We start from the raw sequence: 11693 nt of genomic DNA on the forward strand, positions 1-11693 counted from the left end.
ATCAATCGGTCACTGACTTTCTGTGAATCTGTGAATACATACATACATATGTATGTACATACACAAATATCTATATGTATGAAGATCACTCTTAAGTCTACATATTACGTCAAAACCTTCCAAAGGCGCGACCAATTGAGCATCTTCTAAGAAAACACGCTGGGCGGCTGTTGGCAATGCCAAGCGATGCCACTATCCTCGGCTATAAACTTATATAATACCCGCGCTGAACTTTTCTATTTTACTGTTGTAGAAGGTAACAGTATAAATACAAAAATAGGAAGGCGCGAGTTGCAGGAAATCCTCTTATTTACGAGTATAACCGCGTTTCACTGCATGTGGCATAAGTATGAACTCTTTATATGGACCGCCACCACAAATTTGGCGGCCTAGAGCGGTAATAAGGATGCTCATATGTTTGTACTTGCATATTTATGTATGTATGGAATTCTTCTATACATAAATACATATGTAGTTCGTCGGTTGCATCCTTAAGTTCCTTTGACTTTCTTGATATACTGAACAGATTTTTTCCTGCTTTTTGTTCTTCTTAATCTTTAGTTTTATATGAGCGCCTATCGCTATAATTTTTTCTTTTACACTCTCTCATTCTAATCGGGTATGTTTTCTCTCTCTCTCTCTCTCTCTCTCTCTCTGCAGCGCTCTTTCAGTGGTCTTGCAAAAATAATGCTTTTATAAAATTTTGTGGATCGCTCTTATTTTCACATACACCTTAAACAACTGCTATACAACAATCAAACGCAGCAGCAGCTGTTTCCAAATTGTTTGTGTACGTGTTTTGTAGGCACATATTTTTTGAGGCTCTGCAGCATTTTTGTATGTCAAGCTGGGTGGTCCCGCGCTGTTGTTGTCGCCATGGTTGCCGTCGTCATAGTCTGGCAGGCCTGACCGCTTCAAATTGCTTACTTGCCAACAACAATAACTCATTTGAAATGCCTTTAAAGACCCATGCACTTATGTACGAATATTTGTATCTACTCCTACACAAGTCGTCATTGTACTGAATTTCACTATAATTACCACATTTGGTGCGTAAAAATGTTTACATGGAAACATACATACATATGTACGTACATACATATGTATGTTGCCTTGTCGCAACTTATCTTTTGACAAATAAATAAGCCTAAACCAACAAGTCGTTTAAATGCGATAGAAATAGAATTGAAGCAGTACATATTGAGTTTCAAAGATTTCGAAATTAAATATTTTCTTACCTTACATTAGAAATTTTAGGAGATTTTTAGATATATGGTAAATATTTTTCTGAGTTTCAAAATTTTAAATTTCTTTTCATACATACATATGTGTATGTACATGTGAACTCAAAGTTTTCAAAATTAAAATTTTTCGACATCAAACCATGATACAAAAAAGAAGGTAGTTTCAATAAACAACTTTTGACGGATAATAAAATTTTTTGAAGTTTCATAAATTGTGAGTATTATCAACGGCCTTGCCACTTTGATAATATTAAAACAATAAATCGGAGTATTAAATTCACAACTGTCACATACGCAGTTGCATTAATTGTTTGTAGAGAGTAAAAACACTCATATTTCAAAAGGTTCTCTTTTTTTACAAAGAAATCGCATTTCAGGACGAATGGATAAGGCTTGAGCCAAGAGCTTGTGTGAGCAAATCCCATTTTTGGCAAAAAATGTCAATTACGCGGTTTTGCAGAACGACGATACGCGGTTTTGTACTTTAAGCGACGATATGTAAGCATACACTTTCGTCATGCTTTCTGAACCTAGTCGTCAACCCCATTTTCGAAATCATGTAGCCGGCATAATTTTCTAGTTTATCATATTCCACATCGTTGAATGTACTGATAAAATCTTCTGGTTAAAAAAAAATATTTCTTCTAGTGATCAGGTAGCATGAATTTGATGAAATGTCATAATTTTATTAAAAGTCAAATGGTTAAAAACAACAACGAATGTCATTAAATGAAACTACCTTCTTTTTTGTATCATGCATCAAACTTTTCGAAATTTCGAGTTTTGAAAATTTCGCAACTAAATGTTATCTAGGCTTAAACTATTCTAGTTTTAAAATGTTGAGCGATTTGTATTTTCGAAACTCAAAGCTTTCAATTTTAATATGTATTTTCGAAGCTTATTTATGAAGTTCTTGAAACTTAAATTTTTCAAAACATTTTTGGTATAAAATTGGATGGAGTTTCATAAGAATTTATTTTTTTTTTTCAATTTTCTAAATTCAAAGCTTTTCAAATTTCGAGTTCCAAAAATTTTCGCATTGAATGCTTTCCAAGCTTGAAATTTTTGAGTTCTAAAATTTTCGGATATACATATGTACATGGTTATTTTCGAAATGTAAAGTTTTAAATTTTAACATTTTGGAAATTCGAATATTAAAATTTCGACATTTAAATTTCTCCTACACAAATCGAGTGTTCATATGAATTTTCGATGCTCAAAATACATTTTTGTTTTAATGATTGTAAATTTTTGTAAAAGTTTTTAAATTTTAAATTTCGAAAAAAAAAGAATTTCATTAATTTGGAAAATCATCGTTTTTTAATTTCTAAATATGTTTATGAATTTTAAAAATCGTGGATTGGGAGTCTACGAAATTGTTGATTTTTTATTATATTAAATTTTGCAAATTGGAAGTTTCGAAAATTTTGTGTCTCGAACATTTTAAAATATGGAATTTTTAAATCTTTCGAATTAAAATTTCGAAATTTTAAAATATCTGAAGTACAAAATTTTCGAAACTTCCCATTTCCAAACTTTAATTATGGTTCATAAAATCCAAATTTTCTAAATTTAAGATGTTCGAATTTCAAAAATTTCGGGGCTCCAAATTTTCAGTTTTTAAAATTCTCGCAACCTAAATTAACAAAGGATTTTGAAAATGTTTTGAATTGAAACCCTGAATTTTTCGGACCAGAATCAATAATGATATTGACGCATTTGGACTATTTATGTATGTATATCTGCTTTTCCAGATTTAAATAAAAAATAATTTTTCATATCAAATTCAAATAAACAACATCATTTTACACTTAAATTTCTTTCTTAAAACTGGCAATTCGATTTTACAAACATTCCTAGACGCTGTTAACATAAAAATTTATTTGGGCCAAATATAGTAAAATTGCGTTTTTAGTTTTACACTCTGACGTCAGTAATTCAAAAATGATTTAAAAAATTCAGTGAAATGTGCTTGGAGAAGAAGTATGGGTATCAAATTAAAGAGGACATTCCGTAGAATCTGATATTCAATTTTTTGGTGGTACTGAAAAGTAAGTACTGAAAATGTCCTTTAAAATTTTATCCTTGAAATTTCGCGATATTTGTTTTTGAAATAAAATATATGTTAAGGACTTATATAAACTGGATAATATCCTCGAATTTCGCCCTTCTAACTTTATCAGCTTAAAAAAATACCTATCGTCATTGTGAATCCAAAAAATTTTAATTTTTTTAAGGCTAAAGATGTTTCCTGTTTCATATTTTTATTCTACATTGCATAAAATTTTTTAAATAATTTTTAGAATTAATCATATCTTTGAATTACAAAGTCCCCTAAAATTAATCCTGACGTCAGAGGGAAAAAATAAAAAACGTCACTTTAAATAAAAAAGTAGGTTTCACATTTATTTATTATTTATTTTATGGTAATAGTGATGGAAGCCATTTTTTCGATTAAAGTTGTTGAAAAGTTATGAAAATCCAAGTCCCGGGACTAATCCCGGAATCCCGGGTTTGTGGTAACGACATCCAGAAACTTCCGGGATCGCAAAAAGCGAAAAATTAACATCCCTAGTATGTATGTATCCACCTTATGTAGATGTGTAAATATGTCTGCACAGTTTGTTGTTATTTTTTTGTTCGTTTGAGACAAAAATATCTGGAAATTCCCGCCGTCTAAAGCAATAGGAAATTATTTCTTCATTAAATATTTCCCAAGCATACATTTTACGGTAACTGAATATTGAAAAGCTCCATGGCCAAAATCTTTGGTTTTTTTCTTTTGTTTTTGCATGCCTCTGATGGTGGTCGATGGAGCATGCTTTACTAAGCGTAGGCGCCCCACCTTTTATAACAACGGGTGTAAGAAAAAAATATATATCGCACAGCGGGTGGCACCAAGTATTTTTAAGCGCAAATTCTGTACATATTCTAAAGTTTTTTCTAAAAAACCATGGACAAGCGCAGGAAGAAACAAAAAAAAAAACAGTCACACAGCAAATGCCAGTAAGCCATAAAAAACCAACAACTGCTCTAAACGCTTTTGCTCCAATCAATTTTTGTTTGTCGTTTTTTGGTTTCTTTCATTCCTTCGTTGTTGTTGTCGTTGTTGCTTTTGCTATTCCATTGCTCAATCTCATAAGTATTTTTGTACATACATACATATGTATATACATTTGTATCTCTAACAAGAACTCAAAATTTACGCTTAATTGAGTTGTATCCAAAGCCAATATTTATTAGATGGAGCGCGCTCGAAAATTAGGTAAAACATGCAAACAGTGTGTGTGTGTGCGCCATGTTTATACAACAACCAAAAATAATAATTTATCATTTTATAGCCCACACTGTGTGGGCAAACGCGTGATTGGCGCAGCGTTGCGGAGCGCAGAGGAAGTTTAGTTGCCTTCATTGATATGTTAACAAAATTTAGAAATAAAGACAAAACGTGGAGACAGACATGTTATGTATCATTGTTGTTGTTGACGTTGTTGTTGCTATCATTAAATCGGCTTTTTTGTGGTAGTTGTTGTAGCAAGATCGGGACAGCCTGTGCGGTCTAGCCATTCAAAGTGACAGCAGACAAGCGCGCGCATATCGATTAAGTTCCCAAGTGTGTCCGAGCAATTGTGTGTGTTGTTGTTGTTTGCCTTTCTAGAGCTTAATTATTTTTAATTATTTTTTTTCGTCTACTTTTCTTTATATTTTACAACAACACGATACAGGTTTTCTAAACATTTTCGAGTAGACGAATTTTTATACACAAATACAAACAAACACGCTAGCCAACGCCGGATATCACAGCCGCTGCAGGCAACTGGGTGGTCTTCCACTCGCTGTACATATATGCATGAACATATGTATGTACATTAGTGTGGTCCAAAAAAAAAGGTAAAGGAATTTTAATGCTCTCACCCCCTAGGATTTTTCTATATCGAAAAATATGTACTCCAATTTTTTATTTTCAAATCATAAAATATTTAGAGATCGCTCAAAGTTTGTACTTTATATGGAAAAACCATTTTTCGTAGAAATGGTATAGAATTCATGAAAATCAATATTTTTCGATCAATACTTAACCATTTTTTAATGCTAAAGAATTTTTATTGGCCCCCCATTGCATATTCTGCGGTGAAAAAATTATTAAATAAACAATTAAGTACTATTGTTGGGAATCTCCAAAAGAGAAACAGAGTTTTGCGATCGAAATATATTGATTTTCAAGAATTCCATATCATTTCTACGAAAAGTTGTTTTTCCCCATATAAAATACAAGGAAAACTTTGAGCGCTTTGAGTGACCTCTAAATATTTTTTGATTTCAAAATAAACTAATAGGGTTATATTTCTTCGGTGTAGAACAATCAGAGGTCAGGGGTCAGAGCATTAACACTTCGACTTTACTTTTTTTTTGGACCACCCTTATGTACATATAACAACTTGCAATCACATAGAGCTAGCTAGCTTTCTTCAAGTTATTTCTCTATATTTCCATACATACTTGTGTACGTATAAAATTTTTATTTCCCTATTTTATTGTTATTGCTATTCCTATTGCTTTTGTATTTCATTTATTATTACGAGTATTATAATTCGTTATATACATATGCACATATGTATATATTTTTTTGTTTTTGCTGTTGCTTCCCATTGATTCAATCCAACTCATTCAACAGCTAGCAAAAACATACATACATACATACCTATATAGATCATGAATTTTATACTCTTTCGAGAAATGCGTAAGGAGTGGAAGGCAAGGAAAGGTCACCACTTTTAATGCCTAGGGTGGAGTGACACATGTGGGAATACTAAGCGGAGAGGTATAAAAAGATCACTCGCACGCAAAGAAGTTTTAATTAGACTGTATCGCATTCTTAATGGGTTTTAAATTGGCTGATCTTTAAAGTTAATGACATTTTTTTTAGAACGTTTGATTATCTATTTTTATGGCTTTGTGTTGTAAGTATTAGGATCATAGCTTTAAGATGACTAAATAATGGAAAACTCAAGAAAGAAAAACGTGAATGCTTTAAACATTAAAAATACGAGTATTTTAATGAGAAGCATGTAGCAATATTTTTTTCTTTAATTCACATTCAAAAATACCATCATCTTGTGCGGTTTGGTATAATTAACTATACTCGACACGAATTCAATTGACTTAAAGAAGTTTCGATAGTTTTCACAACATTTTATAATGATTTTCAAAAAAGTGGTGTTCCTATACGGAGGTTGCAGTTTTAGCGGAAGTGTCGCAAACGGATTTTGGTCCCGCCCGAACACAAAATTGTATACATACCTTCCCGATAACGCCTATCCCGACTCATTTGAAATCAGTACCGTGGGTTCCGCGGGTCCCGATATCCCGCGCCCATCTCTAATCTGTACGCTTCATCCAACGTGTCCCTGTCCATACCATAGAAAAGTTCGTTTCTAAGTTTGATATCGTCAGTTTACGTACAGTTTTCGCCACTACATCGGCATGCGGGTTCACACACTTTCTGGGCATTCGCATCTACGCCTTGCTGCTGCGGAGTTGCTGTATCACTTCGGCAGCCATATGCTGTACCTCCCTGAGCTAGCAAGTTGGACAGGTACAGGCCAGATGTGATGAGCTCCACGTCTTCTAAGACCGTTCTGAACGCTGAGCAGAATCTAAGAGCACACAAGCGTGGAATTTGCACCTCGCGCATATGAGGTGTTTTTAAATGTGTCGCCCCATATAGGAGGTTAGGCCTCACCAACCCAGCTAGAACTTGTATTTCCTGCTGCCTTGGTCCATTGCTGTTCGCCATTATTTTTGGTAAGGGCTGGCGTTGCAGTCGCAGCTTTTTTACTCCCGTACTCCAAGTGGTCACGGAAGCTAAGTCTTGGACTCTATGATGCTGTCGCCAACTATAAGCACCACCTTTTCTATCTTCCTACGGCTGCTGAAAAGTATGGCTTTCGTCTTATGGGCAGGCAGCCACAGACTCTTCCTGGGTCGTTGCTATAGCATGTTTCACAACGATTGATATATTATGAGAAAAACCAATTAATGGTGGCCTCTTATGCACTCTGAGCCGCAAAATGCCGTCATACCAAATGTTCCACAAAATGGACACTAGCACGGATTCTTGTGATATACCAGTTTAGACTTCATGGTCGACGGCTCCAATGTCACTATCGTAGCGCAGAACTCTATCAAATAGCTAGAGATTATGTGTTGTAGATGGCAAGGCATTTGCAGCATCGGGAGAGCGTGGGGGGAGTATTTATATCCTGCTGTACCAAGTTGTGAAGCTTCCAGCTGTTTGCGCGTTAATAAACAGATATGCAACGAGCGGTATGCCTCAAGGAAGAGTTCTCTCACCCCTACTCTGGAACTTTACGGTAAAGTAAATCCAATTCTCCTGAGACTGCGGAATAGCGGCTGTCACGTCATATTACGCTCACAGTCAGGGGCAAGTATCTCCAAACACTGAGCGCACTTTTACCCACCGCTCTTTGTCTCGTGAATAGCTAACCGAGGGAGAGCGGAGTCAAGGTCAATTCCACTAAGATCGAGATCTTATATTCGGTCGATCAAAAATTCTGCGCCCCATTTTAGCAACCCTTCATAAACACCAGCCCAATTTTTTGCTTTAACAGTAGGTTTTCTATCAGAATTCCACACACAAGCGACTGAGTAAAGCGTTCGGACTTAGTTCCAGGGTCTACCACCATTTTTACTCTAAAGACCTTTCACTAAACCTCAGCTTGACCTCAGGGCTCCCTGACCATTGCAGCGTTTTCCAGACAGCTATAAGTGTGACCGCCTTATGGCTTAATAGCGCGGCAACGCATAATCATATCTCTAGTCATTTTCATAGAGCGCGACTACATAGATATGTGGATTCCAAGTTCAATGTCCGGTATGGAAGCAACAAATGTTTGCCACACGAAAAAAAAGGTCTATTTGTGCTCTTCAGACAATGAAAAAAGCTCAGAGTATTATTCTATTCTATTATATGTATATGAATAGACTTTTCTGAAAAGAATTTGCATTCGAAGTAAATATACGAATGTAGGCTTACGCATTTGTGGCACAGCAGCTAGATGCCAAATGAGTGGTTAAGGGTGCGTAATACCACTCGGTAGAATCCGGAAGAGCCAAATGATGAAAATATTTTCTAATAGCGATTGCCCTTTAGCAGGCAATGGCAAATCTGCGATTGTTCCATAAATAAAAGGGTTTCATTAAAATCCGAAAAGTACCGAGAAATCTCAAAAGCAGCGTCAAAAGACAGAAAATTTGTGAGAGGTCACGAAAATATCTGAAAAACATCGAAATTTCAAAATATAAAAAGTAAAGTTTTTTAAGTTAGAAGAAAATTATATTCGATAATAAGTATGTACATTCGAAAAAGCAGTATGACAATTTTTTCCCTATGTTATTTTTTGAAAAATAAAAACATCATCAATCTCCTCCCTGAACACCAGTAATGATATATGTATGTAAGGAATTGCACAATTTTATGATAAATCGTAGATTATTTTTTTATTTCAAATGAAAAAAGTAGAATGGTGCTACATGGAAGAAATAAAAAAAAACAATTCCAATTATGCGCATTGTGCCAATTTGAAATGAGTTGTCTAAGATGTGACAGGGATGATCGACCACCTAACGATCGTGTCAGCGCTAACGTACAAACAAAAAATTCCTCGTATTCGGATTGTAGTATTCCCAGGGCAATGGAATAACGAAGCAACATGGTGCGGAACATTACCAACACTTCAAAGCATTGAAATTTGTACGCAGAATGCGTATTGTCTTACGTACACACATAAATATGTATGTAAATATGTATGTATTATGGAAGATCCGGGCGTTGACACACTAAATGCACCCCCGACGGTTGCTTGAGGAATACCAATAACCAAGACTAACTATTCATGTATATACATATGTACTATGTATGTATGCAGGCACGAATGTGCGTTTGCAAGAAGGTGCATCACTGTTGTTAGGTGCATATGCACCGCAGCGGCAAGCAGAATTACCTTCAAAAATCAACACCGACGACGACGACTTAATTCCACTGAGTATCGCCTAATCTGCGGAACGAAAGGACGTCGTCGTCGTCTATTCGAATTTGTAGTGCAGATACTTGTATTTAATACCGAGAAATTGACGGAAAAACAAGCAAACAAGAGTGACGATGACGAAAGACAGAAGAAATAAATATCTACTCTGAAATGAAGAACAATTCAACGAATAGACAATCAGCCAGCTAACCTTAGTACGCCGGAATGCCGTCGAGACGAAGGAAAGCAGCTTCAAAGTGGCCAATAAAAGGAAAATGGAAATGTTAGAAATCAAGGTAGTAAGTGCATTTGTATCAACACTACATACATATGTATGTGTGGTATGTTTGTTAGTAAAATGCCGCTAGCAGGAACAGAATTCGGAAAATTGCAACGAAATTAAGATCTTCAAAGCGCACAGCACGACTCTGGAATGGCAGCGGCGATAGCAACAGGCGAGGTGAGCTGCGTCGCATGTAAAGGGAAAGCAAAAGGTGGGCTTGTAGGCTGATAGGCAGGCTAGCAGGCAGGTAGACGGTGCTGACGATGTGCATAGCGCCACACAACACAATTGCTTTGGAACCACCACGACGACGAAGAAATAGAAGTGGCCCTGCAGGAAAAGACTGAAATAGTATAGTACGTTGTCGAAAATTTTATGGTGATACATATGTACATATAAACATTTTGGTTCAAAAATGAAACTCATTAAAATGAATATGTGTATCTGTTAAAAAGGATTGTATCAAGGCGAATTAATATAAGGTGATAGCAGGAGTACAAAAACAAAAATTTACATGTATTTTGTTTTTGCTTTGGCGGCATAAACTGTCAAAATCTGTAAGAGTGTGTGTAGAAATTCAAACAAATTTTTTCAATTTGATATCAGAAGCCGTGCGAAACACATACATAAAATCAGCTGAGCTAGTAACACCAGCTTATATAAATTCGCCTTGGATTGTATGATGAAAATTATTAAACTTACAAATTTATTTTCAAAGTATAAAATTTACTTTCTAAAAAAATGAATGCCCCTTTACACCAATAAATTTTAAGCCTTTTAGCCTGCTAAAATTTAAAACACACACACCATTTTGTTCGGAAAATTTCTCATTTTAAATTTTACCAGTCTGATAAATTTTAGAACTGATTGGTGAAACCGAGCATTAGTCTTTTAAAGAAAACAAGTTGAAAATAATGAAAACAAAACAATAAAATAAATGAAAATAAATTAAAATTTATAAAATATAAATGAGAGTAAAAAAATATATGTGACGCTTATAGATTTGCTGAGCTTAAGGACGTTCTCAAAAAGCTCTCTAAGCAGCTTAAATGCTGCAAATAAAGTAAAAGATTAATTACATCAAATACTGAGTTTAAAAATTAAAAAACATTTTAAATATTGGCTTTTAAAAAATATAAAACTAGAAAATGTAAAAAGTTTGAACAGCAGATGGCCTCCTGAATGCAGGGACGGAAAATAATTATTATTTCATAAATTTTGGCCACAAAAATCAACAACTTTCACTATAATTACTCGCATATTTATGTACATAAATATATTCGTATGTCCTACTGTAGTTTACAATGATTTTTATTTTTCGATTTTAAACAATTAAAAAAAATATATATACTTGATTCTTATTTTTTCGATCAAAAATTATGATTATTTTATGATTTTTATTTTTTCGCTCAAAGATAATAATGATTTTTCACAAAACTCGTCATTTCCAATGTAGCCTTTTCGGAGTAGCGAGACCTTAATAAATGGCATAAGTCTCAAAATTTTCAGATCAAAAATTCAGTTTGTTGCCTTTTAAATTTTATAAATAAATAATTATTATTAGGTATACCTGTGTGAAAAAATTAAAATCACAAATTAATCATTATTAATGATTGAACTCAATAACAATTATTATTTTTAAACGAAAAAATGAAAATCATAAAAAAATATTACATTCTGATTTAAATTATTTAAATAATTATTACGATCCCTGCCTTAATGTATAGAGAAGCAAAACTTTTAAATTTAGAAATTTCATTTTATTAAAAATATCTAGTACGTTTCTTAGGTAAAATACATTTTTTTAATGTTTTATTTAAAATTTTTTTTATTTTATTTTTTGTTTTCTTTTTAAAAATTTCATAATTTTTTTCTTTTTAAAAATTAGAATTTTTTCTTTTTAAACATTCAAAGGTTTTTTCTTTTAAAATAATTTTTATTTTGATATTTATTATTTTTTGTTAAACATGTGTTAAATGTATAGCAACTGCAGAAAATAATAATTAAAAAATAAACAATAATAATACATATCAAAATAAAATATATTCAAAAAATAATAATTAAAAGAAAAAAATTAAACATTTTTTAAAAGAAAAAAATTTAAAAGCTCAAAAAAAA

General features: G+C 33.5%; 1 protein-coding gene across 1 annotated transcript in view; it reads left to right on the plus strand.

The window, feature by feature from the left end:
- LOC118745031 (protein patched) overlaps positions 1 to 11693 on the plus strand; it is a 38054-nt gene that overhangs the window by 20964 nt on the left and 5397 nt on the right. The window lies entirely within an intron of this gene.

The sequence above is a fragment of the Rhagoletis pomonella genome, unplaced genomic scaffold (genome assembly GCF_013731165.1).
Source record: "Rhagoletis pomonella isolate Grant_MI unplaced genomic scaffold, Rhpom_1.0 Rhpom_scaffold_00008, whole genome shotgun sequence".
Classification (NCBI taxonomy): domain Eukaryota; kingdom Metazoa; phylum Arthropoda; class Insecta; order Diptera; family Tephritidae; genus Rhagoletis; species Rhagoletis pomonella.